This window comes from Crotalus tigris, unplaced genomic scaffold (assembly GCF_016545835.1).
Source record: "Crotalus tigris isolate CLP2741 ecotype Arizona unplaced genomic scaffold, ASM1654583v1 scf7180000019840.826796, whole genome shotgun sequence".
In the NCBI taxonomy this organism is placed as follows: domain Eukaryota; kingdom Metazoa; phylum Chordata; class Lepidosauria; order Squamata; family Viperidae; genus Crotalus; species Crotalus tigris.
The window spans coordinates 331,462-350,560 of NW_024097735.1; the positions used below are offsets into that span (position 1 = coordinate 331,462).

Sequence of the window (19,099 nt, forward strand, 5' to 3'; positions counted from 1 at the left end):
TCTTTGTCTGGTGGCGCCTGGGGATGAGGGTGAGAGAGCGCCTCTTCCTAGAGAGGCAAGGGTGGGGGGGGTTTCTTTAGGCGACTTTCACTTCCAGTCTCCTCTCGAGCTTTATGAATAAAGCTCTACGGCGCATGCTCAGCTCTCTTCGGACGTTATCCTTTCCTAGAGCGTCTCGCCTCTCTAGGAAGAAGCGCTATGCTCGGCCTTCTTCCCTTCCTGGAAAGGAAAGGGCAAGCGTGGATCCGCGAACGAGTTGCAGTCGCTCATCCCGGAACAACAAGCGAGGAAACGAAACCTCAGATCGCTGGAAATCCGGGAAGGGGGTGGTGACTGGGGAGAAGGGAGACCCTTTTGTCCCCCGGTAGGAGAAGGGGAGGAAGGGGATGCCCCCATCAGGCAGGGAAAGCTCTTATCTGGCTTCACCCGCAGCTCCCCGACTGCGATCCAGCAAACTTGGAAAGGGTCTTCCCCGCTTATACCAGGTAGTCCTCGATTTACGACCACAACGGAGCCCGGGATTTATGTTGCTAAGCGAGACGTGTTAAGTGAAAGTTTTGCCCCACTTTATGGCTTTTGCTTGCCACAAGGGTTAAGTGAATCCCTGCAGTTGTTAAGTTAGTAGCACGGTTGTTAAGTGAATCCGGCTTCCCCATTGACTTTGCTTTTCCGAAGGTCGCAAAGGGGGGCTCCTGGGACGCTGCAACTGTCATAAACGTGAATCGGTTGTCAAGCGTGCAAATGTAAATCACATGACCGTGCAGATGCTGCCACGGTCGTAAGGGTGAAAAATGATCATGTCACTTTTTTTCAGTGCCGTTGTAACTTTGAACGGTCACTAAATGAATGGTTGTAAGTCGAGGACTACTTGTACTTGAAGGGAAGGAGCGTTGGCTGACTGGCTCTCCAGCCTTCTCCAGGGATCAGGTGTTAGGAATGGGGTGGGGATCCTTCTCTGTTGGAAATCCTGGAGGAGAGGCTGGATTTGGATCTTAGAATAGTTTGTGGAGAGGAGCCCCTCTATCAAAAACCTTCTAGAACACAAGAGTGCCGGTAAGAAGTAGCTGAATAAACCAGCTTATTTTCATGGAAGAGAGGAGAGAGACTGAAAAAAGACTGTTGATTGCAGATCTTCCTGGATTTTCATTCTGGAGGGATTTTAATGAGACGATCCGATGGGACAAAGATCTCCAAGCAAGAGCATTATGATTCTTTGCAATTGGATTGCAAGGACTGCACTTCTCCCCTATTCTGATTTTTGTTTTGTTCTGTTTTTCAGTTCATGTTCAGATTGAAATGTATGTCCCAAAGGTGCTTTATTACGAGGCAACTGGACTTTCTTGTTTTTCTTTGAAGACATTTTGCTTCTCATCCAAGAAGCCTCTTCAGCTCTGACTGGAGGGTGGGGAATGGAAGGATTTATACTCCTTGCAGACAGCTGGTCATTTGCCTTCTTTGGAATATAGGCAAGTATGTTAACTTGCTTTTTAAAATTTATTATGAAATATATAAGCCGCTCATCTCGCCGAGAGCCGACTCTGTTAATTTGCTTTTGAAGTGACTCCTTGTCTAGAATCGAAAATAAATCACAACCAAATCTGTTCCTGTAAAATATGGACATTGCGACTAAACATTGATCTGTAGACTAGGGAATTTTTGGTTCTACTTGGAGGTGCGTTAGAACAGAAACAATAAAAATAGATATGCAAAGGTCAGCAGGACTGAGAGCAGAAAAAGACTCTCCTGCCATTCAAACTGGAAACAGTAGAGAATTTTGGGAAACAACCAGCCAGGAGACCCCTTATGAGAGCACTATCAATTCAGATGTTCAGCATTGGCGCTTCCAGAATTTCTGCTACCAGGAGGACAAGGGACCCCGGAAAGTTTGCAGCCAACTCCACCAGCTTTGCCATCAATGGCTGAAGCCAGAAAGGAGCACCAAAGCTGAGATGCTGGATCTGGTGGTTCTGCAGCAGTTCCTGGCCATCCTGCCTCCAGAGATGGAGAACTGGGTCAGGGAGTGCAGAGCTGAGTCCTGTTCCCAGGCGGTGGCTTTGGCTGAAGGCTTTCTTTTGAGTCAAGCAGCAAACAATGAGCTGGACATGAAGCAGGTGAGAGAATTTCATCCTTGTAACTGCAACAGGATTATAATGTGTCTAGCAATCTCCGTGCTTCCTTAAGTGCCTAGTCAATCTTTCTTTGAATGTATAATAGGAGATTTTTTATTTAGGCAAATGGTTCTGTTTACGCTACCAGATAATTCCAGAGAAGGGGAAATCTCAGACTATTTTTATCTCTCTCTCTCTCTCTCTCTCTCACACACACACACACACAAATTGAAGGCAGAGGATAAGACATCTTCCGTTATGTGTTTGTTATGTGTTTGTAAGAGTCGTGTTGGCGCAGTGGTTGGAATGCAGTACTGCAGGCTACTTCTGCTGACTGCCAGCTGCCAGCAGTTTGGCAATTTGATTCTCATTGGCTCAAAGTTGACTCAGCCTTTCATCCTTCCAAGGTTGGTAAAATGAGGACCCAGATTGTTGGGGGGCAATAGGCTGACTCTGTAAACTGCTTAGAGAGGGCTGTGAAGCTCTGTGAAGTGGTATATAAGTCTAAGTGCTATTGCTAGTGCTATTCTAACTCTCTTTCTTCCCAAGTCTTGAACCAGTGTTTTGACAGCTAAGTCACCATTCCGCCCTTTATGTCCATCATAAAGAGGATATAAATAAAAATGTAAAACAGTGGCCTGCTGTATTGGACCTCTGGCCCATCTAGTCCAGCAATCTCTTCTCACAGTAGCCTGCCAACCACACAAGGAAGCCCACTACTCTCCTAGCAGATGGCTTTCAGAGGCAGTCACACTGCCATAAAGGCTAATAGGTATTGATACTCATGAATTGGCCCAACTCCTTTTTGAACGCAGGCAATATGGTAGCCAGCATCACATCTCATTGGGCCTTCTAATACTAACTGACAACTGGTCTTTCAGGTGGAGGAGCCATGGATGGAAATGATCACAAGGCATCCCAAAGGAAGGGGAGATCTGTTCAGTTCCTCTCAGGAACTACTCTTTGGGAAGGTCTCCCAGGATAATCCAACTATTGTCACTTTGTCAGGTAAGAGAAGGTCTTTTTTTGAAGGCATTGAGACTGAGCTTCTTTAGCACCAGATCCCGTGTGTCGAGGTTCTGACTGATGAACCCAATGAAGTAAGCACGGCTGAGACGATCCAATCTGTAATGCACAACTTTATTGAGTACGTCATTTCAGCACAGGTGAAAGGAAAATCAGGTCTAGTTAATTGGCGCCTAAGTCGGTATATTAAAAGCATAGATGTCTCCCTCCCCTCAGTACAGCAGGTCACATTATCCAATTAAATTTTATGAGAGAAAGTATTTACAGTAGTGGCCAAAATTGTCAAAACCTTTTGGGAAAAGTGTACAGTAGAAATGCCACCTTTGGTTAAGTTTCCACCAATTTTTCCTCAAATTTCTTTATAGCTGTAGCCTTGTTCACTTAATAATATTATTTTACATCGCTTTCTGGGCGACAGGTCAACTCTTTTTCTCATTACTTTAATTTTATTACGTTTTACAAGCTCACTAAATGAAAGAACACACAAAAAAACAATCAACCTGATAGCGATCCCATAACACACTGACAAATGTCCTCAGCTTCAATACATGACATCAATAACTGAATCTACTGTGATCCGATTGGCTCATTGCCAAAACAAGATGACACCTGATTGGCTCTCTAAACACTCATGCTCATTGGCTACAATCAGATGAAGGAACACTACCTAATATCAACAAAAGCAAGTTGTGCTTCCTTTTTCTGGTTATTTGGCTATAACTTTTCATTGAATACAGTACAGATAATTGAACAATTATATACTTGATTTAAATTATCTTTCCATTGATATATAATTTTATGGTTCTACTCCCCCCAAAAAGGGGGGTGTTATTAGCCATGAAACCTCAAAAATGCACTTTTCCCAAAAGGTTTCCACAATTTTGACCACTACTGTAGTTCTCAGTCCTTGGTTCTCACGGACCGGCAGCTCGCTATCTGAAGTCTGCATTCCATTCACTCCTCCCCAAGTCTGTAGGCAAGCTAAGAAGCGGTAATAGATGAAACGGCATAAAGAGTTCTTCGAAGCTTGACACTAGGCTTGTGCATGAGGATGGCTTTTGTATATAGTGCTTCCTAAGAGCTTGTTCACAAGACTTTAAAACAGTCTGTTTCCCCCATTTTTTCTCTTGTTCACAGGGTATGGAAAGGCATTACTAGAAATCCCCAAAACGTCTCCTCTTTGTAATGGATCAGAAACAGCAGCTATGCCCCCAATTCAGGTAGGGAAAGTTTCATCAGAGAATGGAACCATACGCCCCCTCCCCCAGACTCAGATTATGGCCAGTTCTTTGGCAAGATGGAGTGTCTTGTTCTTCTCATCCCACACTCGCACGTCTTGGTTTGCTATACAGGGTTGGTGTGAAAACGCAAAATCCAGCATCTGAAACAGGTGTAAAAATATAAAATGGTTTTGCATATTGTGAAAGTACAGTAGTGGCTAAAATTGTGGAAACCTTTTGGGAAAAATGTATTTTTGAGGTTTGATGGCTAATAAGACCACTTTTCTTTTGGAGTAGTACCATAAAATTATATATCAATGGAAATATAATTTAATCAAGAATGTAATGCAACACAGTTTGTTCAATTATCTGTACTGTATTCGATGAAAGGTTATAGCCAAATAACCAGAAAAAGGAAGCACAACTTGCTTAAGTTGATATCAGATAGCTTTCCTTCATCTGATTGTAGTCAGTGAGAGTGAGTGTTTAGAGAGCCAATCGGGTGTCATCTTGTTTTGGCAATGAGCCAATCGGATCACAGTAGGATTCAGTTATTGATGTCATGTATTGAAGCTGAGGGGAGGACATTTGTCAGTGTGTTATGTGATCGCTATCAAGTTGGTTGGGGTTTTTTGTGTTCTTTCCTTTAGTGAGCTTGTAAAACGTAATAAAATTAAAGTAATGGTGCAAAGAGTTGACTGGTTACCCAGAAAGCGATGTAAAATAGAATTATTAAGTGAACAAGGCTACAGTTATAAAGAAATTAGAAGAAAAAAATGGTGGAAACTTAACCAAAGGTGGCATTTCTACTATATACACATTTCCCAAAAGGTTTTCCACAATTTTGGCCACTACTGTACTCAAAGCCAGTTAAGAATGGAACGAGTGAAGTAAAGTATGGCGTAGAAACCACTACAAGTGTAGGACAAATTCCTTTATGAGGTAATAATGTGAAATACCGATCTCCCATGTAAATATTCTCACCGTCATAAGCTAAATCTTTCATACCGTAAAAATGTTTTGGTCACACTATGAAGAAGTAACAAAAGCTGCGAGATAAAAAAAAAAATGTCGGTGAAGTCACTTAGGGTTTCCAAGTTTGCCTTCAGGATAATAATAAAGGAAAATAATGTCGTGCTGATGATATTATCTAGTTTGGGTCATGAAACGTCTGCAAGAAAACAACCCAGCTCAGAGAGCATCATTGTCTCCAAGGATTTGAATAGTTAACAGGGAAAAAATTCCTACCCTGTTTGTGTGTTGTCTAAAGTCCCTGTGATTTGCTTATACAGGCAGATAGAGGTGGGGCATACTGCTCCCCTAAGCATCTGTGATGCTTTCTGGGCCAGCGAGAAACTCTCCAAGGGGACCTCTTTTGCTAGTCTGCCTCCTGGGTGTAGCTGAATCATATAAATTGAAATAATCCCGTGTACTTTGGAATACCGTCATCAACTTTGTAGTCATTCCATCAGTGCAAGAAAGTGGGCATTGCTCCACAGGCTCACTCGCTGTTCACTCCAGGACTTTGATTCTGAGCAGCTCAAGGTTGACTCAGCCTTCCCTCCTTCTGAGGTTGGTAAATTGAGGACCCAGATTGTTGGGGGGCAAGATGCTGACTCTGTCAACCGCTTAGAGAGGGCTGTAAAAGCACTGTGAAGTGGTATATAAGTCCCAAGTGCGAGTGCTGTTGCAAAATCGTGTATTTTAGTTTTATGAAATAAGAGGAAATTTAACATGTCCTCCTCCAGGGCTATCTGTTAAGGAAAATGTTCTTCCTCTTTCAGCGTTCTGTGTCCTTTGAGGAAGTAGCCATGAGTTTCACAGAGGAGGAATGGGCCCTGCTGGATTGTTGTCAAAGAGCCTTGCATAGGGAAGTCATGTTGGAGAATTCTCAGAACGTGGCTGCTTTGGGTAAGGGAGCTCCTTTTTTTGCTCTGGGATCAATTATTTGGGAAAGAAATAGCAGCAGTAGTAGTAGTAATAATAATAATAACAATAAGTAGTAGTAGTAGTAGTAGTAGTTGGAAGAGACCTTGGAAGTCATCAAGTCCAACCCCCTGCTCAGGCAGGTAACCCTATACCATTTCGGACAAATGGCTGTCCACTCTCTTCTTAAAAACTTCCAGTGTTGGAGCATTCACCGCTTCTGGAGGCAGGTTGTTCCACTGGTTAATTGTTCTCACTGTCAGGAAGTTTCTCCTCAGCTCTAGGTTGCTTCTCTTAATAATAATAATAATAATAATAATAATAATAATAATAGAGTTAGAAGGGAGCTTGGAGGTCATCTAGTCCAACACCCCTGCTCAGGCAGGTAACCCTATACCATTTCGGACAAATGGCTGTCCACTCTCTTCTTAAAAACTTCCAGTGTTGGAGCATTCACCGCTTCTGGAGGCAGGTTGTTCCACTGGTTAATTGTTCTCACTGTCAGGAAGTTTCTCCTCAGCTCTAGGTTGCTTCTCTTAATAATAATAATAATAATAATAATAATAATAATAATAATAATAATAATAATAATAATAGTAATAAAGTTGGAAGGGATCTTGGAGGTCATTTAGTCCAACCCCCTGCTCAGGCAGGAAATCCTATACCATTTTAGACAAGTGGTTGTCCATTCTCTTCTTAAAAACATCCAGTGTTGGAGCATTCACCGCTTCTGGAGGCAGGTTGTTCCACTGGTTAATTGTTCTAACTGTCAGGAAGTTTCTCCTCAGCTCTACGTTGCTTCTCTTAATAATAATAATAATAATAATAATAATAATAATAATAATAATAATAATAATAATAATAATAAAAAAGTTGGAAAGTATCTTGGAGGTCATCTAGTCCAACCCCCTGCTCAGGCAGGAAAACCTATATAATTTTGGACAAATGGCTGTCCAGTCTCTTCTTAAAAACTTCCAGTGTTGTAGCATTCACCGCTTCTGGAGGCAGGTTGTTCCACTGGTTAATTGTTCTAACTGTCAGGAAGTTTCTCCTTAGTTCCAGGTTGCTTCTCTCCTTGATTAGTTTCCATCCGTTGCTTCTTGTCCTACCTTCAGGCACTTTGGAGAATAGCTTGACTCCCTCTTCTTTGTGGCAGCCCCTCAGATATTGGAACTCTGCTATCATGTCCCACCTCGTCCTTCTCTTCACTAAACTAGACATACCCAATTCCAGCAACTGTTCCTTATATGTTTTAGCCTCCAGTCCCCTAATCATCTTTGTTGCTCTTCTGTGTACTCTTTTTAGAGTCTCAGCATCTTTTTTACATCATGGTGATCAAAACTGGATGCAGTATTCCAAGTGCGGCCTTACCAAGACATTGTAAAGTGGTATTAACACTTCACGTGATCTTGATTCTATCCCTCGGTTAATGCAGCCTAGCACTGTGTTGGCTTTTTTGGCAGCTGCAGCACACTGCTGGCTCATATTTAAGTGACTGTCCACTAGAACTCCAAGATCCCTCTCACAGTTACTACTGTTGAGCAAGGTACCCCCTATACTATACCTGTACATTTGGTTTTTCTTGCCTAAATGCAGAACCTTACTTTTTTCACCATTGAATTTCACAGTTTCACTTTCTGCTACATTTCTACTTGGACCTTTGTTTTCTATTATTCCCAACAGGTGACGGACAGAAGAATGAGATTTACAATAAGCCAGAAGTTTTGCAATTGCAAACACTCAAGCATGAAGTGGAAGAAGTGATGCTTGGAAATCAAAGGGAGCCAAAATGTCAAGAGAGAAGCTACTCAAAGGATGGAGGGGAGAAGTCCTCTAATTTTCTGGATGCCAAAATCCATGGCTTCCTGACCCAGCAAGATCAGAAAGAAAACAGAAAGGGAAAATATTCAGGATGTGGCAAGAGAGACAAATCTAAATTTGATTTAAACAAACATTTTAGAACTCAGACTAAAGAGAACCAATATGACCATCGAGTGCGTGTGAAAAGTGTGAAAAATTTCTTTCCTGTAATCTTACATCAAAAGCTATATGCAAAACAGAAACCTTGTACATTTTTAAAATGTGGAAAGAATTTCAGTTTGAGCAGGCATCCTACTTCCCGTGACAGAAACCAGGTGGGAGAGAAACCATATAAATGTTTGAAGTGTGGAAAGAGGTTCAGCAGCAGCAGTAATCTTGTTTGCCATAAAAGGATCCACACAGGAGAGAAACCTTACAATTGCTTTGAATGTGGAAAGTGCTTCAGCAGTAGTTATCTCATTTCTCATAAGAAGATCCACACTGGAGAGAAACCGTATCAATGTTTTGAGTGTGGAAAGAGGCTTAGCAGCAGCAGCTACCTAATTTCTCATAAAAGGATCCACACTGGAGAAAAACCATATGAATGCACCGAGTGTGGAAAGAGTTTTAGTCAGAACAGTAGTTTTCTACAGCACAGAAGAATTCACACAGGAGAGAAACCGTATAAGTGTGCGGAATGTGAAAAGAGTTTCAGCAGAAAGAGTCTACTTAGTCACCATAAAAGGATCCACACAGGCGAGAAACCGTATCAGTGCACGGAATGTGGGAAGAGCTTTAGACTAAAAAGTACTCTTACATCCCATCAAAGGATCCACACAGGGGAGAAACCATACATATGTGTGGTATGTGGGAAAAGGTTTTGCGAGAGAAGTAGCTTTATGAAACATAAAAGAATCCACACGGGGGAAAAACCATACCAGTGCACAGAGTGTGGAAAGAGCTTTATTCAGAAAGGAGAACTTACTTCCCATCAAAGGATCCATACTGGGGAGAAACCGTATCAGTGCACGGAGTGTGGAAAGAGCTTTAGTCAGAACAGTAGCTTTATACAACATAAAAGAATACACACAGGGGAGAAGCCTTACCACTGTATGGACTGCGGAAAGAGCTTTAGTCGAAACAGTAATTTTATACAACATAAAAGAATTCACACCGGGGATAAACCATACCAGTGCGTGGAGTGTGGAAAAAGCTTTATTCAGAAAGGAGAACTAACTTCACATCGAAGGATTCATTCAGGGGAGAAACCATATGAATGCACACACTGTGGAAAGAGTTTCAGTAGGAACAGCAATCTTACTTGCCATCAAAGGATCCACACAGGGGAGAAGCCATATAAATGTGGAGAGTGTGGAAAGAGCTTCATTCAGAGCAGAGATCTTTCTTCCCATCAGAGAATGCACACTGGGGAGAAACCGTACAAATGTCCAGTGTGTGGAAAGAGCTTCAGTATGAACAGCACTCTTACTTCCCATCAAAGAACACACACAGGAGAGAAACCATTTAAATGTTTAGTGTGTGGAAAGAGTTTTAGCACAAACAGTACTCTTACTTCCCATCAAAGGGTCCACACAGGGGAGAAACCATATACATGTCCTATTTGTGAAAAGAGCTTTAGTATGAACAGTACTCTTACTTCTCATCTAAGGATCCACACTGGGGAAAAACCATATATGTGTGTGATTTGTGGAAAGAAGTTCCGTGAGAGCACCAGCCTTATGAAACAATACATACAGGAGAGAAACCATATAGATGTATAGAGTGTGGAAAGAGCTTTAGTCAAAACAGGCACCTTAGAACCCATAAAAGGATTCACATAGGAATAACCATATAATTGCACAGGGTCTGGAAACGCTCCATCTTGAGAGGCAGATAAGAATCTGGACAGTGGGAAAAAGCTTCAATATCAGTGGGCACCTTATTTTTCCACTTCATCAGACTTACATGGAGGAAACTCAATCAAAGCAGAATAGTTTTCTTTGAACTGAGGCAGTGAAGCAAAAGCTAAATGTCAGTTTGACTTCATTCATTCATTCATTTCATTCAGTTGCCAAAATTAACAACCATAGTTGAGTTAGATTAATTAAACCGAGGCGCCATGAATTCTTCCCAATCGTGCACTTCCACCTCTGTCACATTAAAATGTATTATTCAAGGAGAGCTTTTCAAGGTTGTGCACAGATTTATGCTTATAAAATTTGGAGTTAATTCAATCGTCCTGGTTAATTATGAAAGATAATGCACTATTTCTCTTAGCACATAATTGCTCAGAAATCCCTAAAAAAATTAAAACATTTGATTTAGTCCTGATATCTATAAGGAAAATAAGAGTTTTCAACAGGAGTAGGCAGGTCATTTTCATATTAGAAAGCTGTTAGCTATTTATTTTAAAATTATAACATTGTTATTCCTATGTCTTGCTGCATTGTGCACTGTATACAACTTTTGTCTATGACAAGAAATAAACAAGACATTGATTTAAGAGATCCCTGCACAAATGTATGGAAAGTTCAAAAGCTTTGGGATAAAACATTATTTTTCTCTTGACAATCACAGATCAGTACTTGAAAAGATCCTAGCACAAATCATGAAGCAATCAGTAATTACCTTGAAAATAGTAGTGCTTCTGTCAAACTTGTAGTTTTTATTGGGAATTTTGTGGATTATGGAAATTGATTTCAACATAATTATTTTAATTTCAGAATAGAATTTGACAAAGTTGCCTAAAGTATTCTGTTTAGCAAGCTAATTGATAATGGCCTGGATGGCAGGTGAATTCATGTATTCAAGGTACGGTATATTCATTAATGCAGTGTTTCTCAACCTTGACAATTTTAAGGCATGTGGACTTCAACTCCCAGAATTCCATGCTGGCTGTGGAATTCTGGGAGTTGAAGTCCACATGCCTTAAAATTGTCAAGGTTGAGAAACACTGCATTAATGGTTCCTCATCAAATGAATGACATATCAAGTGAGTTGCCACAGAATTTGTCCTGGGCATGGTAATCTTAATATTTTGGTAAATTACTTGGATAAAATGGTGGAGGGAATACACAGAGTGAGCCCAAAATTTATGTTAAGTGAGACATTTATTAAGTGAGTTTTGCCCCATTTTACACATTTTCTTGCCCATTTGTTAAATTAGTAACAAGGTTAAGTGAATCTGGTTTCCCCATTGACTTTGCTTGTTGGAAGGTTACAAAACTGGATCATATGACAGGGACACTGCAACCATCATAAATATGAATCGGCTGCCAAGAATCCAAATTTTATTCAAGTGACCATGGGGATGCTACAACAGTCATAAGTGTGAAAAATGGTCTTAAGTCACTTTTTTCAGTGCCATTGTAACTTCAAATGGTCACTAAATAAAGTAAGTCGAGGACTACCTGTACTGACTGCAGCTGACACAAAACTCAGTACTGTATTAATTGCACAGTGGTTCTCTGACCAGAAGGAAGTACTGGAAGTACTCTGCCGTGCTGGAAGCAATCCATCTCAAGAATAATTATTGGACCCCACAAATTAACAGCATTTATTAGAAGTAAGTCAATATCAAGCAAGAATGTGATTGACAGCTCGCTATAGATTGATGCTGAGGCAGCATTTGGATGTCCTAAGGGTGCTTTTTCAAGAGGCAACTGGACTTTCTTGTTTTTTCTTTGAAGACGTTTCGCTTCTCATCCAAGAAACTTCTTCAGCTCTTACTGGAAAGTGGGGAATGGAAAGATTTATATTCCTTGCAGACAGCTGGTCATTTGCCTTCTTTTAGAGTAGTGGTTCTCAACCTTTTTAATGCCGTGACCCCCAACCGGTCATAATTCGAGGACTACTCAACCGGTCTACTCAACTGGTGCAGCACTGTTTGCAGACTGGGGCTTTTGGCGGGCTCAGCAGGGCAGAGACAGCCTGGACAATTCCTATTGGCTTTCGAAAGCCAATAGAATAAAAGGGAGTAGCACAGCTAAGGGAAAGGGGGAAAAAATGGCGGACTGCGTTGTTTGGCGACCCCTGTGAAATGGTCGTTCGACCCCAAATGGGGTCCCGACCCACAGGTTGAGAACCACTGTTTTAGAGAGTCGTTGAGGCCACTTGTGTGCTCAGGGTCACTTAAGTAGTGTAAATGTGTGTGGCTCCAGGATGTTGGCTCCAGGATGTTTTTCTGCCCGGTGTCTCTTCACTTTTGAAGACAGGCGCAGGCTGAGGATTTTAAAAAGAATAAGCATATGAAGGATGGGAATGGTTTTTCCCCTTGTAAATTAGATTGGCATAAGGCTGGTCTAAGGCAGGGGTAGGCAACCTTGGCTCTTTTATGACTCATGGACTTCAACTCCCAGAATTCCTGAGCCTGCATGGCTCCGCTTGGAAACCTCTCTTTCCCCTCAGCATGGCTGGCTCAGGAATTCTGGGAGTTGAAGTCCACGAGTCATAAGAGAGCCAAGGTTGCTTACCGCTGGTCTAAGGAATATAAATCCTTCCATTCCCCACCATCCAGTCAGAGCTGAAGAAGCTTCTTGGATGCGAAGCGAAACGTCTTCAAAGGAAAAACAAGAAAGTCCAGTTGGGTCGTGAAAAGAGCACTGGGGACAACCATGACCTGGATGACAGAATCTCCATTGACATTTGAGTGGGCGGGAGAACAAAGATTTGGCCAATGGCGAAAAGGCGCCTCTGTGTCGTCATCGGTTGCTCGGTAGAGGCGTACAAGGTGCCGCTCCGGTTAATTATTTTTTTTTTTTTTGCAGATGGGGAAACTGCCTCCACTTCATCTTAACACCAACCCTGCGAGGGAGGGTTGGAGAAGTGGGCTTTGCAGTAGAGGGCGATTTGAAATTGCAGCCCCGGAGTTCCCCGGCCGAGCTTTTTACGCTGCGGTGATGCCGTTTTTGCCTGGCTGAGGGAAGGATTCACGCTCCTGTTTGGAAAACGAACGAGGGAGGCTCACCGGGAGAGAAACCTCCTGAAATGGAGAGCGAAGGGCTGAGAGGGGCAGCCATTTTGGAGAAAGCGCCACTTAAGATTTGCCCAGATTTGCCCCTCAGCCCTCAGAAGTTTGGTGGGTCTGGCTTGGCGCTTATATCAAAGAGTCGGATTTTTCATTCGTGTACTTCATGTAGTGTTTCAGGGCGGTGGAATCAACATAGTAACGTATCAAGTCAGAGCTGCGAGATCAAAACCTTTAGCTTGGCCTCACATCTTTCCGACTGGAATAAATCGCTTTACCTGTGAAAGGGAACTCGGGGGGGGGGGGGAAGAGGACGTTATGACATCACTGCCCCTGCTGGAATAGAAGGGAGGGGAAGGAAACCCCGCGTGGAATTTTGGCGGGAAAGCCGTTAACGGTCGGGGAGAGAACCTCAGAGGGAAGGAGAAATTCAGGAGATAAAAACGGGGCTGAGGGAAAGGACTTGTTTAAGGCGCTGCTGTGAAGTGAAAAAAGGGCTGCATTATCTTATAAAGGGGACAACGTTAAGAAGGCTTCATTTTTAGGCGCAGTTGTGAACTGCTACATCTAAACTAGAGACTTTACTCTGAGCTGTGATATAGTTGTACAGTATAGACCCTAAAAAGAGTGCAGAGAAGAGCAACAAAAATGATTAGTGGACTGGAGGTAAAAACATATAAGGAACGGTTGCTGGAATTGGATAAGTCTAGTTTAATGAAGAGAAGGACGAGGGGTGACATGATAGCAGTGTTCCAATATCTCAGGGAAGAGGGAATCAAGCTATTCTCCAAACACCTGAGGGCAGGACAAGAAGCAATGGATGACAACTAATCAAGGAGAGAAGCAACCTAAAACTAGGGAGAAATTTCCTGACAGAACAATTAATTAGTGGAACAACATGCCTCCAGAAGTTGTGAATGCTCCAACACTGAAAATTATTAAGAAGAGTGGACAATCATTTGTCTGAAATGGTATAGGGTTTCCTGCCTTTGCAGAGGTTGAACTAAAAAAACTTCCAAGGTCCCTTCCAACTCTTATTCCATTCTATAATGCTACTTTATTATAGAGCTACTTTTTAAGGAGCTACTTTATTCTCTGAGGGGGACAGAATTAAGGAGCCTTGGCTTTTAGGCACAGCTTGGAACAGTTCTGACCAAATCTCATTCCAAACAGATGAAATTAAAGAAATAGGACAGCTGTTATATAACTGAACACAATGATAACTCAAAAGAAAGGGAGGCTATGACGTCACTGCTCCTGCTGGAATGAGAGAGGGGGCAGGAAACCCCACACAGAATTTTGGCGGGAGAGCCGTTAAACTGTCAGGGAAAGGCAGAGAATTGTCAGGAGGCAGGCAGAGCCTGTCAGAGGGGGAGAAGAGGGGGGGCTAAGGAGTTTCTGAAGGGCCCAGGGAGTATTTAAGGCACCGTTCTGAGGAGAAGAAGGGAACAGAATTTTAAAGGGGTTTTGCCCTTAGGCACAACCGCGAATTGTTCTGTCCAAATCGCTCTCCGAACTGTTAAGAGGAGAGAGAAAAGCTTCCTTCCGAACAGTGATAAAATATTTGTCGTGTATGTGTGAGGTTGAAATAACGTCACTGCCCCTCCTGGAATAGGAAAGCCTGCACAGAATATTGACGGGAAAGCCATTAAATTTGGGGGGGAGGGGCGAGACAAAGTCTGTCAGAGCGCAATGGAGGAAAGGATGGAGGGTTTGAGGGAGAATCAGAATAGAGCTGGAAGGGTCTTCTAGCCGAGCCCCCTGCTCAAGCAGGAGATCCTACACCATTCAGAGCCCGAGGCTCTCTGGCGGGAGAGTTCCTGTCCTTAAAGCAAACTTATCTTGGTCAGAGTTTTGTTTTTTTTAAAAAAAAAAGACTCCAGGGAAAGGTGAATTAACCTTACTTCTTCACAGAGAGTCTAATACCATACAGTAGTATAGGATCACCTGCTTGAGCAGGGGGTTGGACTAGAAGTCCTCCAAGGTCCCTTCAAACTCTGTCATTCTGTAACTAATGTAACATTTTTCAACGTCTGGAAAAGCAGATAATAGAAAATAACAAAGTACTAAATAAAGACTAATATTCTTTCTGACTAATCACTTCAGTCTCCTCCATCCTTGGGGAGAGACACCTCAATTACAATAATATAATAATAGTAATAGTAATAATAATAATAGTAATAATAATAAAGTTGGAAGGGACCTTGGAGGTCATCTAGAGTCTAGACCAACCCCCTGCTCAGGCAAGAAACCCTGTACCATTTCAGACAAATGGCTGTTCAGTCTCTTCGTAACATTACTATTAACATCCTCATCTGTTAACTTTGTTTTAGCTATTTATAGTGTTTAGTATTTTAATCTTTATTGATAATGATTTTATGATTTATTTTGTCACATGCTGCCCAGAGTAGCTTACTTGTGAGATAGGCAGCTATATAAATTTTAAAAAAACCACTTGGGTTGGATGGTAAAAAAAACATACTGGAATTATATAAACAAATACTTTCTAAATTATAGACAGACTGAAGTAACTCAAGCTTTCCTATACCATATTAGTTTCTAAATATGACATACAGTATTTTTATTTTGTTTAATGCATGGCCCAGCCTGCAAAATATAAAAGTTGTCCTGCTGATTTCAGTGTTTCTCTGTATACGTATTCTCTCTGCTATCAAAAGGTCCTTTCTATCCAAACATTTAAATCCAGAGGTGGGAAAAAACAGCACATCTGCTTTCTCAGAAAGTTTCTTCTGCCTCAGCTTTCCTCTCACTCCCTTGCACGTAGCTTTGGAGGAAGTGGCTAAGCCATGACTGAGGTTCTGTTGTGACCAGCATATCATGCAGTTGCATGCATTGGCTGCCTTTCTGATGAAGAAATCTGGATAATCTGCTGTTCCTAGTTTGCTAGAGAAAAAGGCGGGGTTAATTATAAGAAATATCAGTTCTGCTATCATACACAAAAAGAGGAAGCAAAGCAAGAATGTCTGAAAGTGTTATTAAGCAAATATGTTTTCCAGAGAAAGAAGAAGGGGAAAAAAAAAGGAAATGAAAGAATTCTTCTTCTCACGGTTAACTTAAATTGTGTCTTCAAAAAGACTAAATAGTGTCAGATCTGGTGAATACTTGGATGGGAGTCTTCGAGGAAATCCCAGGACTATAGGTAAGCATGCGAAGTTGGAAGTGCGTCCCAGAAAAAGACAAGAACAAAACCCAGGTACATGTCCAGATGGTCAACTCAGTGGAAAATTTACCTTATGGCATATAAATATTGAAAATAAATAAATAAATAAATAAATAAATTTGACAGTATTCATCAGTTGCCCACCATACAATGGTGGGAAGTGCTACTTTTAGCATTCTGAAAACATAATAAGAAAGGGGTGCCTGCAAAATGGCTCTCCAAATAGCTTTCTAATTCCAGCTGAACTTTCATTCTTTCATCTGATATACCAGTGGTGGTGAACCTATGGCACGTGTGCCAGAGGTGGCACTCAGAGCCCTCTCTGTGGGCACACATGCCATTGCCCCAGCCTCGCCTCCCCCCGTGACCCCCTCCCCACCAGCAGCCCCCCTGGAGGAGAGTCGCCCCTGAGAGTGGTTCACGTGTAGCAGCGCAGCCAAGGACATGGCAGCCAGGCAGCGTAGACAAGAATCTGCCTTCACGCCCCATCGTGCACAGTTGATGCTGTGGGGTGTGGGCAGAGGGTGTGGCCGCTAGGGCAGTGCTGGGCTGCCTGGGTGATCTGTGGTGGGCTGTGGAGGCGGTGAGTGGCCCTGCGGGCAGGCGGGCCGGGGGTCAAGGGAGGAGCGGGGGCGGGGCGGGGGCGTGAAGCAGGGACGGGGCCAGTTTTTGGGCACTCAATTTCTAAAAGGTTCGCCATCACTGTGATATACATACACACTCATCACTATATTCCCTTTCAATTTAAGTACAGGAAGACTTCATCTTACAACCACGGCTGGGACTGGAATTTTTGTCACTAAGTGAAGTAGTCATAAGGCATGACATGTAACTGCATTGCTTAGCAACGGCAACCCTAGGCAGTTCTGATTACTTTTGAAGCCTCACTCTGATCCAAGCCATTTCTGGCTCGCTCCCTCTAGCGTAGAGCCTCAGTAGGCTAAGGGACTGACTCCTCTTCAACTCCCCTCAAGTACCTCTTCCCCCCATCTGTGCCCTTTTGGCCACCCAGCACCCTATCTTGCAGGGCAACAAGTAGCTCCAGAAATGCATAGTTCTTAGTCTGCTGTGGCTTGGGCTGCATTGGTGAAGAACGGGAACAAGAAGATAGCAAACATCAGTTAGGGAAGCAGGGCCCACAGAGTGCAGGAGGCCAAAACGATATAGTAAATGGGGGTGGAGATAAGAGTAAAGGGAACTGAAACATCCCTGTGGTTGTAAGTGGGGGCAGACTGCAAAACCCTGGATTTGATCATGTTAATGGGGACACTGCAACGGCTATAACTTTGGGCATGGATTATAAATCCATTCAGTGCAATTCGTAACTTTGAAGAGTCATTGAACAAATGGTTGTAAATCAAGGACTACCTTTAACGTTAGATAAGTTACAGAAAGGCAATAAGAAGTAGTACATTTTTTTTAAGAATTAAAGACTTGAGATTAAAAAAAGAAAAAATAACCAACCTAACTGAACGCTCTATGCCAGAGGTCCCCAACCTTTTGGGCACCAGGGACTGGTTATGTGGAGAGAGATTTTTCCGCGGATGGGAGGAGGCGTGATTTTGTGTGCTGCCTGCATCCCGCAAATGGGGCTTTACTTGTTTGTGCGGACCGGTTGCTGGCATGCCATGGCCCAGTATCGATCCACGGACTGAGGGTTGGGGACCCCCTGCTCTATGCCTTTCTGTTTTACAAACTATATTTCCTTTTAACATGTCCATATACTGTTTTCTACATTGCCTTTTTAAAATTTACCTTTTTTTCACCATGTAGATATAACTTTTCATTCCCACTTCCCTTGCCAAACACAAGCACTTTGGCTTTCGATACACTAATTTTCAGATTCATTATCATACAATCTATATAATATTTGCTGCAAATAATATTTGCTGCAAATAATTTGGGTTCTCTGCCAACAACATAGTTTCATCTACATGTAGAAGTACAGACACATTCAAGTCTCCAATACTTCTTTGATGCTATTTCAAGTATTCTAGACATCTACCCACATACGGTATATGTTAAAGAATGAAGTGGAATATCACACATCCTTGTTTTATTTCCTGCTCAGCATTGGACTATTCTCTAAAAAATTTAATTTTTTTGCCATGTATCTTTTAATTTCTTCATTAGCTGCTTTCCGCAACTAATTTTCAACTTCAATTTCAACTAATTCAAGCTTTCAGCAACTAATTTTCAACTCCATACAGTATTCACAAACAACACTCTATAGATCTATTTATTATATATTTTCTCAACCAATAAACCTTACTTTCTATTGTGAAATCACTTTTGATGGGGACTATGAAACTGACCAAGTTTCCACAATGAATTAAACTAACTAACTAAAAATAGATAAATGTAGCAGAAAAAAATTGGGACAATTAGCTTCTTGGTGGGCTGGGGGTAGACAGAGCATGATGTTGTGTATCCCTCCCTTGAGAAATAGACAGTGGCTTGTACTCAGACTGGGACAATCTAATCAGGTGGGTCTTCTCTAAGTACATGCAAAATTCAGAAAAAAAATCAAAAATAAAATAATGCTTATTAAAGCTGACGCTTTCTATTTAACTGAATCTACATAAAAGAATTTTAAAAATCAGCAAAATAGAAGGATAGGAGCAGAACAAAGCAAATATGATTTTCTAAGTAAACCACAATAGGATGCATAGCTAAATGTCTATGGAGATTCTCAGTCATCCAGGACATGGTTGTCCCGAAGATGCTTTTTCAAGAGGCAACTGGACTTTCTTGTTTTTCTTTGAAGACGTTTCGCTTCTCATCCAAGAAGCTTCTTCAACATATTCAAAGAAAAAGAAAGTCCACCACAATAGGGTGGTTTCACAGAAAGCAAAACCAATGAAACCATGGT

The 19,099-nt window shown here is 42.0% G+C and overlaps 1 pseudogene; it reads left to right on the top strand.

The window, feature by feature from the left end:
• Positions 1-205: 205 nt before the first annotated feature.
• LOC120317817 lies at positions 206-10,583 on the top strand (annotated as a pseudogene).
• The last annotated feature ends 8,516 nt before the right edge of the window (positions 10,584-19,099 follow it).